We start from the raw sequence: 22663 nt of genomic DNA, 5'->3' as shown, positions 1-22663 counted from the left end.
AAGTTCTGACGGATTCTGAAAGATATATTCCTGAACTTCAAGAAAAGTTTAAAATATGCTATAATGGAGCTACATCATATTGTCCTTGGTCTGGACAGGCAGATTAGAGCCTGTTATTAGAGTGTCTATTAGTGCTAAGGGAAGTCCACTTGCCCAATGGAAGATGCCATAAATTTCACCGGTTATTTCTATATTTTTGTTTCACAGTATCCAAATAAATGTCTTGCTAATGAAACATTTTGATAAGTTCAGTGCGCTGTTTCACCTGAGAAATAGTCACCTCTAAGGTGCTATTTTCTAGGTGCTTTATATAGTATTTTAAGGACAACAGAACATTAGACATTCCACCAAAGGATGAAGCTGATCTATGACCTCATCTTAACTATTCATCAAATATGTACACTCTTCACATAGATTTAGACACGATCTGAGCTCATCTTTGAATAATTACACTGTGATCCTAGTCACTTACCTCTGGGCAGATCATTTTACAGCTCGCAGCTTTCCCAAACTTGTACTGCAACCTGAAAGATAAAACGGAACAATTAATTAATCTGTGCTCTGCAGAGGAGTAAGAATCTTTCCTTTCGTAGGTGACTTGTGCATGTGTATTTGAATTAGGAGTATGTAAAAAAAAACCTATGCAAAAGCCTGGATTTATTGCCAAAATAAAATTGCCTACATCTTGTGTAGTCGTGTAATTCATAAGGTCCCACCCTTCTTCCACAACACTAGCCAAAGAGTCTGTTTTTCCTTCTCTAACACAGTGTTTTCTGGAACCCAGGGCTGGTTGTTAAACACTAACATGACTTAAGACGGCTGCTGGAAAAGTGAAAGCAATCTCATTGTGCTGCATTAGTTCAACCAAAATGACCAACAAATTTCAACATCTAGAATATTCAATTGGACAAATATTTACTGCTCAGTTAGTAAGTTTATTTTAAGAATCTTAATCCCAAATTTCTTTGCTGGTGTTAATGCTTTGAACATTGCCTACATCTTAGACAAAGTGATTTTCCCCCGATGTTAAAAATTACATTTATAAATAGGCGTGTTGCCTAAAAATTATAAAATTGTGTATATCATTTTTTAAATGTCAGAAGTGCTCAAAGGCTTCACAGATGTTGACATTTGTTGTCATTCTAAAACTAATTTTATTAGTCGAAAGTATTTTTTCCCAAATGTTTTTTCCGAGAAGCGCAGAGTAACTGCTGCTACCCCAGAGCACTGAACTATTAACTGTTAACGGCAGGGGAGTTTTCAGCTTCTAATATTTCAGCTGCACTCTTGGATATAAGTTATTTTGTTCATACATCTCCTTCTTGCAAATACACAAGCTGAGGAAGTTAATAATTTTGATGTGAATTAAAAACTTCTGAATGTCTTCGTATATGTAGTACAGATTCAGGAAACATTAGAAGTAGCCAACCAGTAGGATGATAGAAAGTGTGACAGCAAAAAAAAAAAAAGATTACAGCACTAAGAATGATTTATTTTAATGGAGCTAGTTCAGCATTTCCATTTTGTGTATTTATGGTGAAGTTATTCAACATGTTTTCTTTTTTTTTTTTTTTGGTAGGTCATGTCAGGGAGACTTCGGCTGAAGAAAATCAGAACAGACTAGAGAGAATGCAAAAGAAAAATAAAACCATCCCAGAAAGATGTTATTCTAGAACTTTCTGTTTGCCAGGGAATGAGACCAGGATGTTTGGGGTTAGGTAAATTTGGGAAAAGGCTAGGGTTCTCAGGACTACCATGGAACACTGGGGGTAAAAGACTAGCAGGAGCATTTAATTACAAGAGTTATGTGGCATGTGCTGAATCTTACTTTCTTTAGAGTGTGTAGCTTTGTGCCCACAGATAGATGTCCCAGTTATAAGTTCTGGGTGATTTTATGCAAGTCTGCTTTGCAGGACTGGTCTTCTTATGTGTTTTTCCTGGGCCAAGTAAAATCTTGATCGTCAAGAGAGGATAAATACATATGAAACTACTGCAAATTAATTTGTCTCAAAGGCTGCTAACACACAAAATTCCTCCCAGGCTCAGAGAATCTAGAAAAGCCTGTGACTTCTGCACGGCTCTCTCAAACGTGAAGGAAGCGAGCACGACTGCTCTATGATTCTCGTAGGAAATGTAAAGATGTAATTTCTGTAGTGAGTAATGGTACAAATGAAATTATGTTTATTATTATTTTATTCCTGGCATTTAATTATAGAGGGAGATGGGTAGTCAGATAGCAAAACAGCCATAAACAAGGGAAAGGCCCCTCTGTTCTTTAAATGAATGCCCTGAAACAACTGGGGAGAGCATTATAGAACACTCAGCTACAGACAGACTCCACAAGCCTACGTATTCACTTGGGGTTCATCAAAGAATGGACCGCTGGCCTATTTTTCAAGCCATTTCTCTGTAGTAACTTGACATTTGATAGAATTACCTTTGGATTTTGGTCTGAGTCTCCGCTGTGCCTGAGAAGATTGTCATCTTTTGATTTAAAGATAATAGAGCTGAACATGTGAAACTGTTCTGCAGAGAGTCAACCTGTGACTCATAACCAAATATCAAAAAATATTTTGTCTACAGTTTGCTTTCTTACCTCACTGTTGTAACAGAAATGATCAAATGACTAGTTTCCATTATAAACACTATATATTTATTTTATAAAAACGTTTGACATTCTTCAGAGATGAAATATAATAGTATCATAAAACTCGGGGGCAATTCTTTTCCTGAAGACTCAGAGCATTTGCTGATTATAATTTTAATTCAAAAGTTTCACCAAAAAAGGTGAATCAATTTTGCTTAAGCATAACACCAAACGATTGAAAAAAAAAATCTGAACAGGTCAGACGTAGATAAAAGCAAATTATGAGGTGATGGAATTGTAAACAGGGCGTAAACAACACACACGTAAGCAATGGCAATGCAATTGACCATTCAAAATAGACTTACTAAGTTCTCAAACAGGCAAGTTCGAGTTTTAAAATTAAGCCTCCCAATGCCAATTTCAAAAAATATAATAAGTATAGAGTGGCCTTTTTATTATGCATGGTTTTATGTCTTTGGATTTTAAAATTACCTAGCATGCGTTTTCAACTTTGCTACAATTTCTGGGCTGTTTTCGTTTCTATTTAAAAAAGCCTAAACAGTAAGATGTGCCTCTGCTTTGCATTCTAATTGCACGTAACTGATTTGCACAGCAGAACAAAAAACTCATTTTCAGATTAAGAATCGTGCACCAAGAAATAATTATTGTTCTACTAGAAAAAAAATATTTTCTCACTTTCTTCCCTCATTTATGTGCACTGTTTGCCGCATTCCCCTAAGTTGATCTCTTTTATAGACCACCATGCATTGCTCTTTAGGGACTAAAATAATGTAAATGGAAACAAGGAACATACAACTGTTTTGACTACATTCTTCTGCTTGCAACGTAACACTTGCCTTTTATTATTTTATCCTCAACAATCAAGGGGTGACTAAATGGTTGCAGGTGGTGATGAAAATAAAAGCCATCCATCATTATTTATTAGGCATGAAAAAGATACACAATAATGTAATTTAATCTCAGAGCATACAATTATTTCCACATATTGATAATACAATGTGAAAACTGTCATGAATTCTAATATGATATTTTGGCTTTATTGGTGCACCACGGCAGTGTGACAAATAATGAAATTGTATCAAAAAGAAAAAAAGGTAATTATGTGCATATGTCAATATCATGTGTGGAACACATACCACCAACTTTTTAAAGCTTCTTCATTACAACTTGACCAATTCAAAAGTCTGAAGTGGAAAAAAGTACATTTTCAGTTTTCACTGTTTAAAACACAATCTATTAGGTTCACAGCACAATCTATAATCTGAATAAACATTGACTATGTAAGTGTTTTATCATATAAAAGTTTTGAAGGCAGCCAGTCTGCTAAAATATTTGCAAGGAGTACATATATATACACTATTGGGTCAAATTTCTAACATGTTCTTTACTTCACTTCAGTCTGGTAAAAATCTGCAGATGAAAACTCTGTGATCTCGACTTTGGGTAGCATACACATGACGGTTAAATGCAGCAAAGAACGTAGCTTTTAGCCAAATAAAACAAGAAATGGTTGAAAATAAACATCTTTGGTAGGAAAAATCCTGACTGATGAAATGCTTGGTCAAAAAAAAGTGAAGGCTAGTTTTTCGTTATGTTAAATAATTCCTCTTTCCACTTGGTTGTGGAACTGTACCTCCAAACAGGCTTTGGTAGATGAAAATATGACAAAAAAAAAAACAAAAAAAACTAGCATTTGATCTCTGTAGATGGAAACCAAAAGCATTGTCTGACTTATATTTGAATAGATTTTGGTTTCTGTCTGAAGAATGATCACGATTAGAGACTTTCCTAGCTAGAAATAAATGAGATGGTTTTTAAAGTGCCTGTTCATTATACAGTATACACACACAAGACATACAATGTGTAATTTTATTAAAAATTAATAACAAGCCTGGGACCAAACCTATGTGTTTACGGTGTTAGTAAACTCCATAAACGTATACACAGCATGCTCTACTCTTTCTTGGAGACTAATTTATTCACAGTTCCCATGTAGATTAGAGATACAAATATAAGCTTATTGGATGAGATAAATGACCTCTTCTTAGAAAAATGCCTTTTAGAATTATTAAGGAAGGAAAATATTTTAGACTTGGCTTTGAGCGGTGGACGGGACCTGGAAGAAAAAGTATCTCTGAGTAATCACAACACTGTGACCATTCTGGGCTGGGAGAGAAAATTTATATATCATGTGGTTACTCAATTTTATAAAGGGAACCTAAGAACAAGTGTAGGCACTGGTTAGGAAAAACAAATGAAAGGAATAATTTAAAAAGTCAATAAGCCACAGGAAATCTGGAGACTGTTTAAAAACACCTTATTGGAAGCCTAGCAAAAGTATGTGCCAGAGATCAAAGAGACACTTGGAAATGTGGCCCAAGTAAGGAAACCAGGGAGATCCACGAACTATGGCAGGTCAGGTGTGAACAAGAATGCAGGCGAGCCAAAAGAGAATTCAAGAGTACCTTGCAAGCGACTCCAAAGCTAATAAAAATGTTCTTCAAAATATATCCATGGCAGGAACCCAAGTAAAGAACTAATGGGCTGATCAAGTGACCCACTCTGGGCAGGAGAGATATTCTTCTTGAAGGATGGAAACTCTTCTGACTTTACTAAAGATGATTCATTCATTCATTCATTCATACATTCACTTTAATTCATTCATTTCATCATCCATCCATGCGTCCATTCATCCATCCATCCAATCAGCTATTCATTAAAAGAAGCAATTATAGAATACTTACCACAAGCCAGACTTTAGCTTCAGTACTGGGAATTTAGAAATACATAAGCCATTCATTCATTTATTCAGTCATTCTTTCTTTTCATTCATTCATAAATTCATCCATCCATGCATTTGATTACCTATTCATTCAACAAAAAATTTACAGAACACATATCATGAGATGGACCCTGGGTTAAACACTTGGAATATGTAAGTACATAAGACATTTATTCAGTCAGTCAACAAATATTTGAGTGTCTACCATGTCTAATTCTTTTGAGATAGATCAGTGAACAAAAGAGACAACGTCCCTGCTTGAAAGTAGCTTGCTTTCTAGCAGGCAGTAGCAGTGGAAGTAGGCAACATATACAATAAACAGCTAGTCACAAAATCAAAATCAATCATTTAGTATGATAAGTATTGAAAAGGACAAGTTTAGGCAGCTGAGAGTGCCTGACAGGGGTCCTGTCTAAGGCAGGAAGCAGCACCCTAGGGATAGACCTGAAGGAATAAGAGCAGAGAGAGTAGCAGGAGGTGAGGACGAGGCAATGACACAAGAGTCACATCATTTGGGGCTTGGGAGGCCATGTGAAGAACGCTAGACCTTATCTTAAGAGCAAGGGAAGCAGCTGGAGGGTTTTAAGCAAGAGTGATCTGCTTAAAAAGTTCAACATTCCTCTGCTCAAAACTTGGTGATGGCTCCCTACTTCAGAGTAAAAGCTGAAGTCCTTACAATGACCTACAAGACCCTCTGTATTCTGTCCTCTGTTAGCTTTGACTTAATTTTTTTTACCTCTCTCCCCTGCTCACTCTAGCTGTCCTTGTGCCCGCTGGCTATTTCCTCCTCCAACCCAATCCAAATGGATCCACCCTTACCTTCTCCAAGTCCTTGCTCAAACCTCACCTTGTCTTTGAGACATACCCTGAGGACAAGACTTAATATTGTAACCTCCCTGCCATCTCTACTTTCACCTTGCTTTGCATTTCCCCCCTTGCAGCACTCATTACCTTCTGATGCACAGTACACTTCACTTATTTATTATGTTTTGTGTATTGTCTATATCCTCCTAGGAGAATGTATTCTCCATGAGGCAGGAATTTTTGTCCTTTGTTCACATTTATCCTAGTCAACTAAAATGGTGCCTTGGACACACAATCAGTAAACATTTGCTGAATAAATAAATGAATGAATGCATTGGACAACATGATTGCATTGTCATTTAAGAAGATTACTCTGGCTGAAGCTTGAAGAATAAGTTGGGAAGAATTAAGTGTAGATGTAGAAAAACAAGAGGCTCAACAACGAGGGTCTAATAAAAAAGCAATGGCAATTTAGGCTAGGGTGATGAAGCTAGAAATGGAGAAAAGTAAACTTGCTTAAGAGATTGTTAGGTAGAATCATCAGGGCCTACTTACAGTAGTGTCCTGGAGCTGGCTTGTGCTGGTTTGCAAGAGCTGATGGTTAAATTTTCAGGACTTTTGTTAGTCGGTTGTTAAGCACAGACCTTATTAAAAATTAAATTATACAAACTTACAATTAAATAAATTATATGAAAACAAAGTTAATAAATATTCAAAAGTAATAAATTCCTAATTATTTTACTGTTATTATGCTCTTGAGGTTATTTATATCTATTATGTTTCTATGGGAAATACTATCTGATGGTGTCCTACTGCGCAGATCTTTGCAACTTGACATTTAGTTGTGTCACATTAGTAGTTTGAAATCAGTCATAGCAGGAGTATTTATTTCTTGGTAATTGTCAAACACTATAAATCAGGGTTTGCTTTATTGTATTGTTGATTTTCTAGACTTAAGAAAGTGATAGAGAAAATGTCAATAATACAGATTAATTTTAGAAGTGTGTCATGTCTGCAGATGTTTCATTGTTAATATCACACAAAATTGAGGAAATATTCCTCCAGTATGTGAAAACAATTATCTGATTCAGCAAAGAAGTCATTCACATCATTGACAAAAGAATGAAATTCTGACATACATCTTTGTGGTTTCACTCTTGTCTTCCTTTAACGTAAAGGAAACTATCAACCAACATACACATCAGAAATACACTCATTTGTTAGTTGCAATCATAAGTTACCTACGGATCCAAGAGTTTGGCAAAGACACAATGAAAGCATTCTATGAGAATCTACTGGCTATGTGAAAATACAACGAAGAGTATTATATATTTTATTATTATTTGTAAACTGTGTGCTACACATTCTTTATATCAATAAACCCCATGATAAATTTAAATATATATGCATACATTTTCTTTTTTGGAGAACTGGTTGTTAAACAGCATACCACTGCGTATATATGAGTCAAGAGAGAAGGATTTGTCAAAGATGGTGCCAGTTTCTGTCTTGTTCAACTGCCTAAATTATGATGCCCATTCCCTTACTCAGGGAACATTAGACAAGGACTAGGTTTGATTGGTGGGGATAGGGAAAGCAGTGTCATGGGTTAGGCTGGGTGATATTGAGTTTAAAGAGATAGACTACATGATCAGGTAGCCAGTTGGATCTATAGCTCTGGAGCTCAGAAGATAACTCTAAGCTAGAGCCATCATTTGTGTGATGTCTGTGAAGAGCACGTAATTGAAGACTTGAGAGGGGATGAAAATATTCTCAGTGTTTCTTCCAAATTAACTTCTGAAGCAGAGTTTGGAGGCATTTAGATAAAAGCAGTAAATGCTGTATGTTCTAGTTCTGGCTGACAAATTAATAGTACATACATCATCAGGGCTAAACAATATCCTTTAAGATTATTAGAGGTTTCCATTAGCAATATATAGTTCCATGACCAAAGACATGTCCTCCCTTATTACAGAAGGATGTCTTAGTTAAATGATTAGTGTCAAACATATAGGTCATTGTTGGGAGCCTGTGATAAGTGGGAGACTCCGGCCGGTGCCACGTGTAAGTGGACTTGAATTATTTACTTACTAGTAAACAAGGATTCTGAATACTGTGAGTAGGATTAATCACTAATTGACATGAAATGTGGGGGTCAGATCTTCAAAAACAGGATCTTTCTTTGAGGACTTCATATTACCTTTAAAAGTCAATGAGGACAGACAAGAAAAAAAAAAATAAATAAATAGCAGCCCCAAACAAAAGCCTACTCTCTCTAGTCAGGAAAGCGGCAGCCTAAGACAGAAAACTTTCAGAAAATAACCATTCTATTCCAGCCAAACATCACAGAAAAAAATGTGGTTCCACCCTACCTACACCAGCAAAGACCAAGTGGGGAGCCTAGATATCCACCCTTGTGAGACTATAACAAGGCTCCCCAACACCATCACTGGGATGGTGTCAGAGAAAGCTGAATAGGAAGTTTAAACTCATCCCCACCAAGCGGTAATGGCACCCCTCTTTCCCCATCCCTACTCCTGGTAATGTTGATGGAGACCACTAGCAGAGCCTGGACTTTCATCCCCACTCAGCAATAATGTGAACCCCACTACCACCACTGGTGTTAACAAAGGCTGAGTGGGGAGCCTGGACTTCTACCTCCATTTGGCAGTAAGGAGGCACTACATCTTCCCTTCTCTTGTGGGAGCCATACCAGAAAAAGTAAGCTAAAACAGAGGTTTAAATAAGATCCAGAGTCTCATAATATGTCCATATTTCAATGGAAAATCACTTGTCATACCAAGAACCAGAAAGATCTAAATCAGAATGAAAGAAGACAATCAATAGATGCTAACACCAAGATGGCAGAGATGTTAGAATTATTAGACAAATAGTATAAAGCAGTCATGATAAATATGCTTCAATGGGCAATTAAAAATATGCTTGAAACAAATGAAAAAAATAGATGTCTTAGAAAATAAATAGAAAGTCTCAGCAAAGAAACAGAAGGTAAAAAGAAGAACCAAGTGGAAGTTTTAGAACTAAAAAATATAATAAAAATAAAAAGACCAGTGGATGGGCACAACAGCAGAATGAAGGGGAGAGAAAACAATCAATGAATGGTAAGACAGAACAACAGAAATTATCCAATCTGAATCACATAGAGAAAATAAACTGAAAAAATTTAAGATTCTCAGGGACCTGTGGGACTGTAACAAAGTATGTAACGTTCTTTTCATCAGAGTCCCAGAAGAACAGGAGAAAGAGAACAGGCTAAAATAATACTCAAGAAATAATGGCTGAATAAAAAAAGACAAAATCGTCCCATTTGCAACAACATGGATGGGCCTGGAGCGTATTATGTTAAGTGAAATAGGCCAGAAAGAGAAAGACAAACACTGTATGATCTCACTCATATGTGGAATATAAACCAACACATGGACAGAGAAAACTGGACTGTGGTTACCAGGGGCAGTGGGGGTGGGGGGTGGGCACAAGGGGTGAAGGGAGTCATATATATGGTGATGGACAAACAAAAATGTACAACCCAAAAATTTCACAATGTTAGAAACCATTAAAACATCAATAAAAAAAAAAAAAAAAAGAAATAATGGCTGAAACCTTCCACATTTGCCAAGACACATAAAACTACAGGTTCAAAAGCTGAGTAAACCTCAAATAGGTGAAAACTTTCTTTAGGATTAAAGGGGAAATCGAGATGATCTTAGATGAGGGAAAACTAAGAGAATATGTTGCCAGCAGATCTCCTCTAAAAGAATGACAAAAGGAAGGAACTCTAAAACATCAGGAAGGAAGAAAGAACATGGGAAGCAGAAATATTAGTAAATGCAACAAACTTTTCTTCCCCTCTTGAGTTTTCTACGTTATGTTTGATGGTTGAAGGAAAAATTATAACACTCTCTGATTTGGTTCTAAATGCCTGTAGGAATATTAATACAATTATATTATAAACAGAGGAAGGTAAAGGGATGTAACAGGAGGGTCAGGTTTCTATATGTTACTCAAACTAGTAAAGTGACAACACCAGTAGACTGTGATAATTTGTGTGTCCATGATGTAATATCTAGAGCAACCACTTAAAAAGCTAAACAAAGAGAGACACTCAAAAACACTAGAAATAAACAAATATGTTATCTGAAAAATGCTCAAGTAACCTACAAGAAGGCAGGAAAAAGAACAAACAGAAAAAAAAATGACAGACTTAAGTCCTAATGTGTCAATAATTATTTAAATATAAAAGGTTTAAATATACTAATTAAAAGACAGAGATAGACAGAATAGATTAAAGAACAAACTTATTTCAAATGTAATGACACATGCAGATTGAAAGTAAAAAGATGAAAATAGATATATCTTGCAAATATTAATCAAAGGAAAGCAGAAATGGCTGTGTTACTATCAGATAAAGTAGACTTCAGATCTAAGAATATCACCAGAGGTAGAAAGAGACATTATGTAACGATAAAAGGGCCAATCCATCATGAAGGTGTATGAACCAAACAACAGAGCTGCAAAATATGTGAAGCAAAAACTGAAAGAACTAAAGAAGAAATTCAAAATTATATATGTATATATATATTTAAATTATGTGTACACACACACATATCTCATTTCCACAATTAATAGAACTAGAGAGAAAATTAGCAAGGATATGGAAGAAGTCAACATCATCCACCAAGTTCTAATTGATATTTGTAGAATGCTCTATTGAATAACAGCAGAATGCACATTCTTTTCAAGTGCCCATGGATGATATGCCAAAATGGATCATATTCTAGGCCATAAAACAAACCTCAACAAATTCTCAACAAAAGAACTGAAATCGTACAGAGTGTGATTTCTGGCCACAACGGAATCAAGGTAGAAATCAATAACAGAAAGATAAGAAAATCTCCAAACACTTGGAAACTAAACAACACACATCTAAATGATTCAGGGGTCAGATTGGAAGTATCAAGGGAAATAAAAAATACATTGAATTGAATGAAAATACAGTATATCAAAATTTGTGGGAAGCAGCTAAAGCAGTGTTGAGAGGGAAATTTATAGCACTAAATGCTTACATTAGAAAAGAAAAGAAGAAAAGTCTCTAATCAATAATCTAAGCTCTCAACTCAAAAGCCTAGAAAAAGAAGAGCAAAATAAGCCCAAGGCAAGAAGAAGAAGGGAAATAATAAAGATCAGATCAGAAATCAATGAATTTGAAACAGAAAAACAAGACAGAAAATTAATAAAATAAAGATTTGGTTCATGGAAATGATTGTTGACAAAATTATAGCAAGACAGAGAAAGAAAAAAGAAGATACAAATATCAGGAACAAAACAGAGGGTATTACTACCTTGCAGACATCAAAAGTATAAGAAAATACTACAAACAACTTTACACACATAAATTTGACAATTTAGAAGAAGTTGACTAATTCCTTGAAAAATACAAACTAGTATAACTCACCCAATATGAAACAGATCATTTGAATAGCCCTATAACCATTAAGGTAGTTGACTTCATAATTGAAAAACTCCCCCCAAAGAAATCTCTGGTCTCAGATGATTTCACCTGAGAATTTTATCAAATGTTTAAAGAAGAATTAATACCAGTTATACACAATATCTTCCAGAAAATCGAAGAGAACTTCCCAATTCATTTTATGAAGCTAATATCACTCTGATAATGAAACCAGAGATAGTGGAAAACAAAACAAAACAGAGAGAACAATATTCTCATAAATATAGATGCAAAAATCCTTATCAAAATATTAGCAAATAGAATTCAGCAATATATAAAAAGAATTTACACCATGACCTAGTAAGTTCTATTCCTGGGATGCAAGACTGACTCAATATTTGAAAAATCAGTGCAATTCCCCGTATTAACAGGTTAAAGAAGAAAGTTCACATGATCATATCAATTGATACAGAAAAAGCATATGACAAATTTCAATACCCACTCATGATACAAACTCTCAGAAAAATTGGAATAGAGGGATCTTCCTCAACATGGTAAAGAGTACCTACAAAAACCTTAGGCTAATATCATACTTAATAGTGAAAGACTGACCTCTTTGCCCTAAGACTAAAACCAGAAAGAAGACAAGGATGTCTTCTCTTGACACTTGTATATGGCATTGCACTGTAGCTTCTAGTCTAGTAACTATTCAACTGATTTTTGACAAACGTACAAGAACAATCCACTGGAGGAAAGACAGACTTTTCCATAAATGATGCTGGAGCAAATGGATGTCCACAGGTGAAAAAAATGAACCTTGACCTAAGACTCACAACTTCTTCAAATATTAACTTAAAACGGACAGACTTAAGTGCAAAACTATAAAACAACAACAAAAAAAGGAGAAAATCTTCAGGATCTAGGACAAGGCAAAAAGTTATTACACTTGACATCAAAAACAAGATTCATAAAAAAAAGTGGATAATTTGGACTTCCTCAAAATGAAAAGTGTTTGGTCTGAGAAAAACCCCATTAGGAAGATGAAAAGACATGCCACAGACTGTGAGAAAATGTATGCAAACCACATATCTGACAAAGGACCGGCGTTTAGCTTAAACAAAGAACTCTCAAAACTCAACAGTAAAAACCAAAAATTCCAACTAGGAAATGAGCAAAAGACGTGAAGAGACCTTTCACCAAAGGGGATGTACAGGCGACACGTAAGCACATGAAAAGATGTTCAACGTCATTAGCCATTAGGGAAATGCAAATTAAAACCACAATGAAATAGGGGCCGGCTGGTGGCGCAAGCGGTTAAGTGCGCGTGCTCCTCTGCGGTGGCCCGGGATTCGAGGGTTCAGATCCCTGGCGCGCACTGATGCACCACTTGTCAAGCCATGCTGTGGCGGCGTCCCATATAAAGTAGAGGAAGATGGGCACGGATGTTAGCCCAGGGTCAGTCTTCCTCAGCAAAAAGAGGACGATTGGCAGATGTTAGCTCAGGGCGGATTTTCCTCACAAACAACAAACAAACAAACAAAAACCCACAATGAAATATCACTATATACCTATCAAAATGACTAAAATAAAAAATAGTGACGACACAAAATGCTAACGAGGATGTGAAGAAACTGAATCACTCATACGTTGCTGGTGGGAATGTAATATGACAGAGTTGCTCTGGAAAAGTTTGGCAACAGGTGAAATAAACTTCAACAAATTTTCTTTAATTCAATATGCCATATTATTTCAACATGTAATCAACACAAAAATTAATAATGACATTTTATATTCCTCTTTGGTAATTATTTTTCAAATTCTGGTGTGTATGTCACACTTATAGCACATTTCAATTTGGACTAGTCACATTTCAGGTGTTCCATAGCCACTCGGGACTAGTGGCTAGTGTACTGGGCAATTTAAGTTTCCCTATAAGATTTGAAAGGCAGAGGAAAAGCCTTAATCTCCAGCAGAAGCTGCAGTCAGTCATGTTGTCATTGGCAGACAGGAGAAAAGGGGTTTTGCCAGCAGCTTCTCTGAGTCCTACAGGCAGCTGAAATCATCAGTGACAGTTTCCTGCCATCCTTGCACTTGCTGATTTCCTGAACGTGAGCAGTGTCCTGCCGAAGCTTCACTTTCCCTGTCTTTCAAGTGGTTATACATGCCTTTTAATGTCCTGTGTTAAATCCTTTCCTACTTGAAATACTTAGAGTGGTTTCTGTTTTCCTGATTGAACCATGACTAATAAGGTTGGTAGGGATATTTACTCATCACCAGATATCCATATGTGTTCCTACATTTCCTAGCTCCCTTGAAGTTATGGGGCCATGTAAGTAGTTCTGGCCAGTATGCTATGAGAATTAGGGATGTATTAGTTATGTTATTTGCAGTCTGAAGCTTTTAAGGGTTATGTGGAACTTTCCAGCCACTCCCCCTCCGAAGCAACCTTGGTTTCATATGCTGATAGGATGGTGTCATGAGATAGAAGCCACTGGATTGCATGAGTCACCGCATGGGAGACATGTCCTGGAGAACTGCCCAACCCACAGTGGACTTTTCTTAAGCAAGAGATAAATTTTTTTTGTATTAAGCCACTGAGATTTCAAGGTTTGTTTGCTGCCATACCACAATTTATTCCAGAAATTAGTCCTGGAATAAATACGACAGCATCAAAACCCTAAAATATGTGTCATTTACTTGGTATTCCTGTGAAAGGAGAAAGTTAACTGACACTTCATTGCTTACGAATAGAAGATGCAAATGAAGAAACAGTTTAATCTGATCTTGTGGAAGAATGGGAAGCTGTGCTGGGACTTTGGAAGGAGAAGCCAACATATTTTGAAATCAGTAATACTGAGAGAAGAGAATATTGGGATATTTCAGACAGCTATCAAGACGTGATTTCATAGACCCAAGACTAGATTGCACAGAAAGTGTCAATATGATCCCTTACACAGAGTGTAAGAGATTATGCGTGAAGAATGAGTGTCTCCTCAGAAGTAAACTTGATTCCACAGATATTAACAAACAGAAAGAGGAGAGGGAGAGATATAGAGAAACGCATGTTACCATAGAGGAAACTTGTTCTGGTATTAAGATTAAGGAGAGTTCTATATGTTCAGAAAATAAAATATCTTAGAAATAGGGAAGAGCAGGAATGATACATAGACTCGTCTTGGTGTTGAGAAAGGAGATAACAAACAGGCTTGAGAAAGTCTAGAACAAAGTTGATGATAATAACTAGTAAAATTTCAATTGATTGTTCAATAAAAGATAGCTATATGAAAAGAAAAAATAGATCAAACATTTTCTCTTCTGACACTTAATAGATTGGGGATCACTGATCGAGAAGAAGACATGAGGTATCATATCCAATTTGTGGATGACATAAAATTGAAATGATAGTATTTAGGATGGAAGAGGCAAAATTTTAAATTACTGATGGAGAAAATCATTAAGATAAAATAAATTTAAAAGCTAAAGTATAAATATAAATTTCTTTAGATAACTCTCTCCCCCAATAAATTAAGCACAAAATAAAGGCTGTTTAAATTAACTTTTGCAAATATGAAAAATCTGGGATTTTATTTGGCCCATATTAAACAAGCACCAAATAATCTGTTATGAATTTACGCATATTTAAAGCACTCATGGGAAAAATTAATAGGATTACTGTTCACATTGAAGGATGTAATAATCACTAACCAGACCACACTTGAAGGTGTGTGTGTTCAAATTTGAGATATTGGCAAGTTGAAAGTGAATTCTGATTCCAAGCAAGGAAGAACTTTCTAATAATTGTTACTACTTCGTAACATAGTTTTCAATTGTTTTCTCCTTCAGTGGGGGGCCTATTTCCCCCTCCTCCCCCAAACCTTAAGCTTATTAAAAAAAATAGATACAAACAGAGCTGCCTTACTTAAATCAAGCTACTTGCACCTGTTAGCTCACCCTTGGCCTTCCCTTCTAAATGAAATTGCTCTCAGGCGTAGAGTCAAAGCTAAGGCCAATCCCTCCATTTGTTCTCTGGATCCCTTTCCCTCTTGTCTTCTCAGTGATGCTGGTCCTGCAATTATGCTTTCTTTCCTACACCATTAATTTCTTACTCTCCTTAGATTTTGGTATGTTCCATCAACAAACAAACATATTCCAATGTCAACCTTCTTAATCCACATTCCTCATCCCCAAATTCCCCTCCATCTACAACTCTATTGCTCTACTCCCTTCAAAGGAAAACTTCTTGAGAGTTATTTATAGTCACCCTTTCTTTTGTCCCAATTTTTTCTTTTTTTATATCCATCCACATTGGGCTCTTGCCAAGGTGATCATGACTTTCACATGGAGAATCCAATGGCCAGTTTTCTGTTGTCTTTTTACCTGACTTCTCAAGCAGCATTTGAACGAGTGACTCCTTCTTTCCTTCTTGAAGCATTCTTTTCCCTTACTTTTCTAAAAGTAACATTTACTTGATTTTCTGTATACTGTGCTGACTCCTTTTCAAGCTCTTTTATTTGTTGCTTCTCATCAGTTCATTCAATCTCTAATTGTTGAAATGCCCCATGGCTCAGTCCTAGGCTTCAACCTTGCTCTATCTACCCTCTCTCCTAGATGATCTCATAAAGTTCCACGGCATTAATTATAATTAGTATGTTTAATGACTCTCAAATTTAAATCTCCAGCCCTGACTTTTCTAAACTCTGATATTCAGCTTTCTACTCGATATCTCTTTTTGGACAGTTAATGGGATTCTCAAACTTAGCATGGGTAATCAGGACTCTGCTTTTCCCTTTGTGAATCTCTTCCTCTGGTTGTTTCCCTCTGAGTAAGTGGTCCTTTCCCCTACTTGGTGAAGTGAAAACCTAAGAGTGATACTTGATTCCTTCCTTTATCTCAGCTCTCACAACCAACCACTAACAGGTCCTCTCAGCTTTTCCTCCAAATACATCCCAATGAAATCTAGTTCTTTCCAAGTCCCCTGCAAACACTTTCATTTCTAGTCTAGATTATTTAAGAGTTTCCCAACAGCTGCTCATCTAGCAAGCTAGCCTATTTACAATGACCTTTCCACATGGTTGCTGGAGTGACAGGCAAAAAACACTCAAAAGGCTTACCACAGCACTCAGAAAAAAAAAAATTTCATTTTTCTTCCCATGATGTAAAACACCATGTTAATGGGCCAAATCGAACTTTCAGACCATGTGCTTTACCGCTCCCACCTTCTCCCTCTGTGATCTAACCACACTGGCCATCTTCCTGACCCTCAAACATGCCCACCTCCATCCTGGCTTAGATCCTTTACACACGTCCCTCTTCCTGGCCTGATTGGGCCAGCTTCTTATCCTTCATGTTTCAATTCAATCTCACCTCCTCAGAGAGGTCTTCTCTGACTGCCATCTAAAATACATTTCCACCCCTATTGATGCTCCAGATCATATATCACACAAATATTTCATCAATACACAACACGACATTATAGAAACTTATACATTATGTTGTATGGTCTTTATAGCATTTTCAGCATCTGAAATTTTCTCGTTCATTAATTTTTTAAAAATACAAATGTCCAGGTTACTTCCTCCTTTCAAAAATCATTAATGGTTCCATGCTAGTAATAGGGAAAGTCCAAACTCTTTGGAGAGTCATCCAAGACCTCCATGATCTGACCTATCTGACTTGTACTCATCTGCTGCCTATATCTATTCATTGCGCATGACCCTCATCCCATTACGTCCTATACTCCGTCCCGTATCCATCCCCCGAGGTACACCAAAATGCTTGCCTTTCCTTTATCTGCCAAGTGACACTTGCCCTTCTTTTATGACTCAGCTCAGATGTACTTTTTGAAGTCCTCAGGAAGAGTAATTTACTCTTCATCCCACACTCACAGAGCTTTAGATACATGTCTTTTGGTATAGCACCGCTCTTTGTCTGCCTCAAATTTTCCATTCCTAATGAGTAGGAAAATGGTTTATTCATCAGAATATTCTCACCACTCACATTGATTCCCACTCACATTGATTCCTGAACAAAGTAAGTTTTTTTTTATAGGTGACACATGCTTTTAATATCCTTCCCTAGCCTGAATACTCTGGTTTCTCTTCTTTGGGTAGTTCTGGTTTACCATCCTAATCTTGAAATATGAGGCTCAGAAAACTGTGATCATATTTGGCACATATGATTCATATCTGTATCCCTAGGCTCAGTTCCTGGCACACAGTAGCAGCTCAACAAATGTTTGAGCCATTGCATCCAAACGAACACGATGCTGTAATACATGTGGATTCACTAATCACACGGAAGCTGGATTTCCATCTTACCTGTCTTCTGAATTCATGTGTATGATTAGTCAAGCCTGGTCACATATCACACATATATTTTATTTTAATAAAATATTATATTTTAATAATATACAACATGATATTGTAAAATTTATAATTATTAAGATGGTTATTTATCAGCAATCAACAAATGCCTGTTGAGCACCTAGTATGTGCCTCACATTCTACTAAGCATTCGGGTTGACAAAACAGATTGCATTAGTCAGGCTAGGCTAGGCTCTGCTGGGGTAACAAATCTCCACATGTCAGGGGTTTAACAACACAAAGCTTCCTCTCTTGCTCATGTCCCAGCCCAATTGGGCAGTCCTTCCTGAGATCTTTCAGTGATCCAGGCTTATCCCATCTGTTGGCTCTGCCACCCTCCAAGGACTTTGAGTCCTTTGTTGGAACTCTTGAATCCCATCAGCTGAGTGAAGAGAGAAAAAGCTAAGGACCTCACAGGAGATGGAAGTAGTATACATAATCTCTGACCATGTTCCATTGGGCAAAACCAGTCAAGCAAACCTAAACTAACTACAAAAAAGTTTGGTAGTGTGTTCTACAGGAAGAAGAAAGAGGATCAGCAGAGACAGGTTCTGCCACACTGATAGGGACCATATCCTCCTGAAAATGCCAAGCTATCGTAAGATGCTTCAATCTGATCCCTTATTCAAATTTAGATAATTTGGATAATTAAGTAGAAGTTTTTCTTTTCCTACATAAAAATATTTGCCAGCGTGATTAATAATATGATAAAAGAAATTTCAAGAAAAATCCTTAAACTGCTCAAGGAAAACTATTAAAGCAGGGGTGGGCAAACTACAGCCTGTGGGCCAAATCTAGCCTGCCGTCTTGTTGCACAGCATGCAAGCTAAGACTGGTTTTTTTTTTTTTTTCCTGGTGAGGAAGATTGACCCTGAGTTAACATCTGCTGCCAATCTTCCCCTTTTTGCTTGAGGAAGATGGTTCCTGAGCTAACATCCATGCCAATCTTCCTCTACTTTGTATATGGGATGCTGCCACAGCATGGCTTGATGAGCAGTGTGTAGGTCTACGCCTGGGATCTGAACCCACATACCGCAGGCCGCAGAAGCGGAGCATGAGAACTTTACCACTATGCCACCGGGCCAGCCCCCTAAGAATAGTTTTTACATTAATAAATGGTTGAAAAAAAGAAGAAGAATATTTCATGACATGTGAAAACTGTATGAAATTCAAGTTTTGGTGTCCATACATAAAGTTTTACTACAAAACTACTATATATATTGTCTGTGGCTGCTTTTGTGCTATGATGGCAGAGTTGAATAGTTGTGACAGAAACCATATGTGCCACAAAGCCTAAAATATTAACTCTCTGGTCCTTTATAGAAGAAGTTTGCTGATTCCTGTTTAAAAGCATTTGAATAGCACATATTTTAGTGTTGACAATTCAGTAACCTACTTGTAAATCACCCTAGTATTTGCATTCATTTTACAGGGGTGGGTCCCAGAAAACAGATGGATCTGAAGATAGGAAAACAAAAATTCACGTAATAAATAGTCCAGAGTGGGAATGAACACATTTTTAAACCGAAGATCCAGCTCAGGCAAATAGGAGTATTTACTTGTAGATTATTAGAAGAAACAAAGGTAAAATCTTTTCTCCTGTGATAAACAGACGCTTCTATGCTCAGGTTATTTATCCAGGAACTTACAACCAGGTGTTCCTCACTGCCAAAAGCAAGGCCTCTTGTACATTTGGAATGCCAGCTCTTGGCTCTCAAAATTTCTGGACACAGAGACCTGTACCTGGAGGTCATAAGTCAGAACTCCACCATTTACTAAAACAGACAACTCGTTGTCAGACACAATGCGAATAAATGCTAGTGAACCACAACCATTTCAACAAAGTAGGTTTCCAAAGAACATCTAGTAGATATTTTAGTTTCACTCTATTTATAGTGGAAGACTTTAGAGTAAGTATCTAAAGTAAACAGTATTTCTTCTACAGACATTCTGCAATTCAGAATTTATTAGTTCACGCTGGCGATATTTAATGGATTATCTAATATATTCAAATGAGAATGTGGATCAACAAAGTCAAACTGACTTATTTTGTTTTTGAGGAAGCTCCAACTCTGTTATGGGAATGGATGCAACATTGCAACCCAGGGAAAATTCTCTACTTGATCTGTTCTCAATTGTTCCCTTTGAATTCTGCTTTGGAATTTCAACAAATGCTTCTCATGAGTTTATTTTTTTCATTCAGGACTATCAATATATAAATATTTCTATACCTAACTATGAATACATATATTCATATGTTTTTATTCGTTCAAATTGCCTTGTTAGTGTAAACTAAATCCATTACTTTATTTTCAATAGAAGTAGTAAAAATGACTGAGTTTTGGCCTATTTCTGTATCATTGTTTGCCTCCAATTACAATTTTTTTTTTTGTTGGTGAGGAAAATTGGCTCTGAGCTAACATCTGTTGCCAATCCTCCTCTTTTTGCTGAAGAAGATTAGCTCTGAGCTAACATCTCTGCCCATCTTCCTCTATTTTGTGTGGGGGATGCTGCCACACATGGCTTAATGAGTGGTGTGTAGGTCCAAGCCTGGGATTCGAACCTGCGAACCCCAGGCCACCAAAGCAGAGACATGAACTTAACTGCTACGCCACCAGGCCGGCCCCCTCCATTTACCATTTTGAAGTCCTCATTTCCAAATAGTATCCTGACTGAATTCTTGCTATGAGAATTTCATCTAGTCTAGTGAATGAGGCAAGAAACATTAAGTAAAACTTTAAGTTTACTTTTAAATCTCACACCTGCTGGTATTGATTTGGCATGGCCCAGACGGAAGAGTGATAGGTTTGCTCATTTTGTTTTTGTCTTTTTTGAATTGGGCACTTTTGATGGAAAAAAGATATAACTGATTTTTAATTCAATAGAATGCCCTAATTTTAGGTCTCTCAGGGCAAAAACATGTTTGTTAAAGTTTCTATTGAGGAACCATAGCTATAAGTGTTCAGGGATTTTGTGTTCCTGTATATAAAGCATTTTAAAAGAATGACAATATTGGAGATTTTTTCCGGAATACACTCACATTTATTATTTGTTGTTATCAAAATGAAAACTCATATTACTGAAGTTTGGGAGATTAATTGTGATTTTAGGACTTTTATTTTGACTCTCTCTGCAATTCATTTTAAAGTTTACTTTACTTTCCAATCATCTACTTTCTCCCAATAATGTATATACCATTCTAACTATTATTAAATTTGAACACAAATGGGCCATTCTTATTTTTATTAATATGTAATTACATTTGGGCCAAATATTTGTTTGATAGGAGAGCTGTAGGATGCGGCATCTCAGTTTTGAGAGATGAATGGCAGACTACAAGTTCATGAGAGCTTATGGTTTTTAAAAAGAAACAGAAAAAAAATAACCTAAAATTTCTTTTGGATGTAACCGCAAAATATCTTGAAATTTTATAAAATTCAAAGGTAAAATACGGGAAATGCTGGCAAATTGTTCAGAGTAGCTGAAATTATGCATTACAAATATTTTTGTGTGTGTGTGAAATAACTGACATTTTGTGAGGATCAAAATTACCACAGAAATTTGGCCAAGTCAGCATCAAGTGATTTCACACAATTATTGAACTTTTCTCTGTTGGAGATGTTCCCGGCCAAATCCTTCCTTTTTGGAAATTTCCTGGAGCTCCCTCGTCTGCCGCAGAATAGCACTGAACGTCTCTCATCCAACGACTGGGGGAGACATTAGTTGCTCCCTTTAGTTTTCAGTCAAGCCTTTATCTTTTACTTCAGGACAAGCTTCTCAGTGTTTTCCTCTACTCTTGATTTTTGCACGCTGTTCAAGCAGCTTTCTGGACTGACCTTTCTCACCCATCCGCTTGGCTAATTCTGCATCTCAAACTCTCGAACAGCACTTTCCAATAGAGCCTTCATGATAGTGGAAATATTTTACATTTGTGTTGTCCGATATGGTAGCCTCCAGCCACATAGGGCTCTGGAGTACTTAAAATGCTAGTACATTAGAGAACTAAAATTTTAATTTTTAAATTCAATTTTAATTAGTTTTTATTTAAATAGTCACATGTGTCCACATTGGACAGCATAGCTTTAGATGGTCTCTTGCTGTACAGACTTGCAACCCTTTTAAGAACAAGATTATAAATTCCATGAGTATAGGTCCATGCCATATCTGTTTTGTGCACTGTTGTGTCAACAGCATGTACCACTATGTTTGGCACATAACAGGCAATGAAATATTTTTGTTAAATATATGATTGAATGGATGAATGAATATATGAAACTTGAGGATAAAGATAAATTCATATATGGTCAACTAATATTTGACAAGGGAGTCAAGTATGCTCAATGGGGAAAAGAATGAAACTAGACTACTCCTTACACCACTCACAAAAATTAACTCGAAATGGATTAAAGACTTAAATGTAAGACCTGAAACCATAAAACTCCTAGAAGAAAACATAGGAAAAAAGATTCTTGATACGGCTCTTGGCAATGATTTTTTGGACAGGACACCTAAAACACAAGCAACAAAATAAAAAATAAACAAATGGGACTATATCAAGCTAAAAAACTTCCACACAACAAAGGAAACAATCAACAAAATGAAAAGGCAACCTACAAAATGGGAAAAAATATTTGCAAATC

The 22663-nt window shown here is 36.4% G+C and overlaps 1 long non-coding RNA gene across 1 annotated transcript in view; it reads right to left on the bottom strand.

Moving 5' to 3' along the window:
- LOC131411189 (uncharacterized) overlaps positions 1-22663 on the bottom strand; it is a 58471-nt gene that overhangs the window by 22909 nt on the left and 12899 nt on the right. Inside the window, exon 2 of the long non-coding RNA XR_009221516.1 lies at positions 473-524. This is a non-coding gene — a long non-coding RNA (uncharacterized LOC131411189). The remainder of the gene's footprint in view (positions 1-472; positions 525-22663) is intronic.

The sequence above is a fragment of the Diceros bicornis genome, chromosome 2, assembly GCF_020826845.1.
Source record: "Diceros bicornis minor isolate mBicDic1 chromosome 2, mDicBic1.mat.cur, whole genome shotgun sequence".
In the NCBI taxonomy this organism is placed as follows: Eukaryota; Metazoa; Chordata; class Mammalia; order Perissodactyla; family Rhinocerotidae; genus Diceros; species Diceros bicornis.
The sequence above is the reverse complement of the archived record's forward strand: the minus strand, read 5'-3'. Positions and strand labels throughout refer to the sequence as shown.